Source organism: Perognathus longimembris, chromosome 15, assembly GCF_023159225.1.
Source record: "Perognathus longimembris pacificus isolate PPM17 chromosome 15, ASM2315922v1, whole genome shotgun sequence".
Classification (NCBI taxonomy): domain Eukaryota; kingdom Metazoa; phylum Chordata; class Mammalia; order Rodentia; family Heteromyidae; genus Perognathus; species Perognathus longimembris.
The window spans coordinates 41539125-41545124 of record NC_063175.1 but is presented as its reverse complement, the minus strand read 5'-3'; positions in this window follow the sequence as shown (position 1 = coordinate 41545124).

Here is a 6000-nt window from a genome sequence, read left to right as displayed (position 1 = left end):
GTTCGTCTGGTTTATGTTAAATGCTCTGAGTTGTCTGGATGATCTTGATGTGAAAGAGAGTTTGGGACAAGATTGAGAGGGCACTGAAAAGACTAGATTTGGGGGGAAATTAGAGAAGGAAGTAAATGCAGTCAGGTACTAGAAAAGATTGTGTTACAGAAAAGGGGAAATTTATCTTGCTGTGGACCCTTTTATTGTGGATTTTGTTGAGTTTTTTCCTCTATTGACAACAGATCATAGACTTGATAGAGAACAAGAACAATGGGACATTCTCAGAGTACCCCCCTGACCCTACTCACAATTTCAAGGATGTCAGGGGAAGAGGACATAATCTTAGTACTATTGAGATCAAGATAAGGAAACTAATAGCCTTTTGCTCCTCAGAATGTCCAACGTTTGAAGTTGGATGGCTACCAGAGGGGTCATTTGACTTGGCCACTGTCTTAAAAGTAAAAACTAAGGTTTTCCTTCCAGGACAAAACGGCCACTGGGACCAGATTCCTTATATTTCAGTGTGACAGGACTTGATTGAGGACCCTCCCTCTTGGCTGGACCCTTTTATATCCCCTCCTCAAGGACTCTGCGCAGAAAGAAAAGAAACCCCAACCAGAGAAGCCCTCCCCCCCACTTCCTGTTCTCCAAGGGGTCGCTGAGGACCTCCTCCTTCTTTTGGACCCTGCACCTCCTCCCTACCTTCCACCTCCCTTATCTCCAGATCTGCTTGAGGAGGCGGGGGTTGTGAGGCATGCAGCTACAGGAGGAGGAGGGATGGGAGGAAACCTGGAAGGACGGGCCAGAGGGACCCAGGGACGAGCCCATTGTACTGATAGTCCACAACAGCTTGACACAACCGTGGCTTTACCACTGCAAGAGATCAGGCCCCCAGATGACACTGGGAACCCTTGACTTCAATACTGGCCCTTCGCTGCCAGTGACTTGTATAATTGGAAAAACCAAAATGCACAGCTTTCAGATAACCCCAAAGATTTGATTTCTCTTTTGGATAGCGTTATGTTTACTCATCAGCCTACCTGGGATGATTGTCAACAGCTGCTTCGCATTCTGTTCACCATGGAAGAGAGAGAGATAATCCAGACAGAGGCAAGAAACCTTGTCCCAGGGGATGACGGGCAACCTACTGTAAACCTTGATTTAATTAAATGCTTCCTTCCCACTAAGCAGGCCACCTGAAGACGCCTGGGATTACAACACGGCAGAAGGTATGGAGAAGCTACGGTCTATCACCAGACTCTAATGGCGGGTCTCTGGGCTGCTGCACGCAAGCCCACAAATTTGGCCAAGGTATACATGGTAGTGCAGGAAAAACAGGAATTGCCTTCTAGTTACTTAGAAAGGTTGATGGAAGCCTTTAGACAGTTTACTCCTCTGAACCCTGACGCACCAAAAACTCAGGCAGTGGTAGTGATGGTCTTTGTTAACCAGGCAGCCCCGGTTATAAGGAGAAAGTTGCAGAAATTAGAGAATTTGGAAGGGAAGACCATACAGGACTTGTTAGGAATAGCTCAGAGAGTTTATAATAACAGAGAGGCCCCAGAAATAAAACAGACAAAGGCCACTAGGGAGATGACTAAAGTGCTAGTTGCAGCAATAGAAAGAAATGGGCCCAAATGGAGACAGAGAGAGGCAAGGGCATAGAGATCGTTTTCCCAACCGCCAACCTGGGAAAGGCTTGCGTAAAGATCAGTGTGCCTACTGCAAGGAATTTGGCCATTGGGCCAAGGAGTGCCCCAAGAACTGAGAAAGGGGGTCAAAACCCGACTTCCGCTAACCTCGAAGAGTACCTGTCCTGATGGCGGGAGCCACAGGGGACAAGTAGGGATGTCAGGGTTCAGACCCCCTCCTTGAACCTAGGGTAACTCTAAAGGTGGAGGGGACTCCTGTAGAATTCTTGGTGGATACCGGAGCCCAACATTCAGTCCTGTTAAAACCACAAGGAAAATTATCAGGAAAGACTTCTTGGGTTCAAGGAGCTACTGGAATGAGCCAGTATTCACAGACTACCTGAAGAACAGTGGACCTAGGCATGGGCCGGTATCCCACTCATTCATGGTCATTCCAGACTGCCCCTACCCCTTATTGGGGAGAGACTTGATAACAAAGATAGGAGCTCAAATTCACTTTCAGCCTGAGGCACCTCTGTATTGGACGCCAGGGGGAGCCCCATCCAGGTATTAACGCTTACCTTAGAGGATGAATACCGACATTATCAGAAACCCAATATTGGAAGTAGGAAATTGAAAGGGAATACCAAATTTGAGAGACACAGGGTTAAAAAAAGACAAACAACTACAAAAGCAATACTTGCAAAACTGTTTGGTGTAAGTGAACTGAACACCTCCGTGGGGGGGGGGGGAAAGGGGGAGGAGTGAGGGGGGTATGAGGGACAAGGTAACAAACTGTACAAGAAATGTATCCAGTGCCTAACGTATGAAACTGTAACTTTTCTGTACATCAGTTTGATAATAAAAATTTGAAAAAAAAAAAAAAAGAAAGAAACCTAAGTCAATGCCTACCCTTGTGGGTACAGACTATTGGTTGCAGACTTACCCTGAGGCTTGGGCAGAAACTGGGAGAATGGGACTAGCGAAGCATAGGCCCCTGATCTTTGTAGAACTAAAGCTTGGGGCTGACCCGGCATGGGTTCGACAGTACCCTATGACAATGGAAGCCTGAGTGGGGATAACTCCTCACATCTGGCACCTGTTGGAATTGGGGATACTGAGACCCTGCCAGTCAGCCTGGAACACACCCTTGCTACCAGTCCATAAGCCCCAGTCAAATGACTACCACCCAGTTCAGGACCTAAGGGAAGTAAACAAAAGGGTAATGGATATTCATCCGACTGTCCCTAACCCATATACCCTCCTGAGCACCCTGCCACCAGACAGAAAGTGGTATACAGTTTTAGATCTGAAAGATGCTTTCTTCAGCCTGCCCCTGGCACCCAAAAGTCAGAAGTTGTTTGCCTTTGAGTGGTCAGATGCTGAGAAGGGCAGACAACTGACCTGGACCAGGCTTCCCCAAGGATTTAAGAACTCGCCAACCATCTTTGATGAGGCCCTCCATAAGGACTTGGGTGAGTTCAGAGTGAAACACCCCAATCTAAAGCCGCTGATTGCAGCTAAAACGGAGGAAGGATGCCTGCAAGGGACTGAAGCACTACTTAGGACCCTAGGAGGCCTAGGGTACCGTGCCTCAACCAAGAAGGCCCAGATTTGCAAATCAGAGGTAACATACCTGGGCTACTTGCTAAAAGGGGGACAGTGATGGCTTACACAAGCCAGGAAAGAGACTGTGCTAACAATTCCAAAGCCCCAAACTCCATGCCGAGTGAGGGAATTCTTGGGGTCTGCAGGTTTCTGTAGACTGTGGATTCCTGGTTTCTCTGAACTGGCCAAGCCCCTTTATGAAGCCACTAAAGAAGGACAGGAGTTCCTTTGGACTGAGGAGGTGGAGCAGTCATTTGATCATATTAAGACTGCTGTGCTATCAGTCCCTGCCTTGGGACTCCCTGATGTTACTAAACCCTTTTACTTGTATGTTGATGAACATAGAGGAGTAGCCAAAGGGGTCCGTGGGGCCGTGGAAAAGACCCGTGGCATACTTGTCAAAGAGACTGGATCCAGTGGCCTCTGGGTGGCCCCCTTGCCTAAGAATGATTGCGGCTACTGCCTTGATGGTAAAGGATGCGGACAAACTGATTCTGAGACAAGAGTTGCATGTTACCACACCACATGCGGTGGAGGGAGTGTTAAGACAACCACCAAACCGGTGGTTCAGCAATGCCAGGCTGACTCATTATCAAGGGTTACTAATTAACCTGTCCAGAATTTCTTTCCAGACTCCCACCGCCCTCAATCTTGCGACCCTACTACCGGACCCCGACCTGGAAAAGCCCATGCACAACTGTGCAGAGATTCTGGTACAAGTACATGGCATCTGTGATGATCTCAAAGATCATCCTCTCTACCCGACGCTGACCTTGTATGGTTTACAGACGGAAGCAGCTTCATCGGAGATGGCCAGAGGTATGCAGGTATGGCAGAGGTGACGGAAACTGAGGTGGTATTGGCGGAGCCCCTAGCCCTTGGGACCTCTGCCCAAAGGGCCAAATTAGTGACACTAACCCAAGCATTAACGCTGGGAAAGGACAAGAAATTGACTGTGTACACTGACAGCCACTACGCATTTGCCACGGCCCACATACATGGAGTCATTTACAAGGAAAGGGGGCTGCTAATGGCAGAAGGAAAGACTACTAAAAACAAAGACGAAATATTAGCTCTGATTGCTGCCGTTTGGCTACCCAAGAAATTGGTTGTCCACTGCCCAGGGCACCCAAAATCTAAAGATCTAATGGCAAAGGGCAACAACCTGGCAGACAAAACAGCTAGGGAGGCTGCCCTAAAGAGGGATGGCATTCTGGCCATTGAACTCCTGGACCTGGGACCCTGGGAATTCTCAGATGTTCCAAAATACACCAGAGGACATAACGTGGATGCAGGGACTGCCAATGGCCCAGTGCCTTGATGGATGGTGGCGGGACTCTCAATGCCACGTGATAGTACCTGAGGAATTGGGAGACAGGATCTTGCGGAAGATACATCGTTCCACCCACATGGGTGAGAGAAAAAATGCAAGACTTGCTCAGACACGCTAAAATAAAAATCAAGAATGCAAGCTCCAAAATCCAGCAGATTGTCGCTGCCTGCAAGGCCTGCCAGCTGACAAATGCCGGCCACCATGCAACTAGCCCAGGAAACCAGGTGAGAGGAGACAGACCAGGAGCTTACTGGGAGGTAGATTTTACAGAAGTAAAACCTGGCAAGTATGGGTACAAGTATTTGCTAGTCTTTGTAGACACCTTTTCAGGATGGGTAGAAACCTTCCCGACCAAGTGTGAGACGGCTCAGGTGGTAGCAAAGAAACTACTGGAGGACATTTTACCCAGGTATGGCTTCCCAGTAATGATAAGATCAGACAATGGACCAGCTTTTGTGTCCAAGGTAACTCAGGGACTCGCGTCTATCCTTGGGGCAGAATGGAAATTGCATTGTGCATATAGACCCCAAAGTTCAGGACAGGTAGAGAGAATGATTAGAACCCTAAAAGAGACCCTAAACAAATTTCCATGGAGACTGGCAGGGACTGGGTAGCCCTCCTTCCTTACGCCCTGTATAGGGTACGGATTTCCCCTTATAAGTTAGGAGCTACCCCCTTTGAAATTATGTTTGGCATACCCCCTTCCATAATTCCCTGTTTATCCAAACATTTGCTTGTGGAATTTGATGACTTTGAACTTTTGCATTCCCTAAAAGCCCTGCAACAAGCCTACCAGGACGTGTGGCCCCACCTCAAAGCTTTGTATGAGATGGGACCCCCTCTCAGCCACACAGCTTCACCCCCAGAGATGGGGTCTACATAAAAAGACATCAACAGGAGTCGCTGCAACCTCTCTGGAAAGGACCAAACATGGGATCCTCAGAACCCCCACCGCTCTCAAAGTCGATGGAGTTGCCATCTGGATCCACTACTCCCATGTGAAGCCGGCAGACCCTTTCACTGTGAGAAACGACGTCCTCCAGGATTTAGACTCCGAGTGGAAAGTCTCCCGGGCACCAGATAACCCGCTACAGATTAAGCTGCACCGCCAAAAGCCATAACTATGAACTGCACATATGTTTTCGCCCTAACAACTTGCTTTGTTTTAGCCATTGACAGCAACCCCCACCCCCCAGTGAATATGACTTGGCTGGTGACCAACACCGCAACGGGAGATGTCATAACCAGTGCCTCAAAGATAGCACCCCTAGGCACGTGGTTCTCTGAGTTAACCTTTGATCTAGCGTACCTCCTCCATACACATCTGCCCGCCTCCACCATCCAAAAGCACCACTTCTATGTGTGCCCAGGGTACAAAAAAAGATATAGTAAATGCAGGGGGGGGGGGGAATAGTTACTATTGCCAAGATTGGTCCT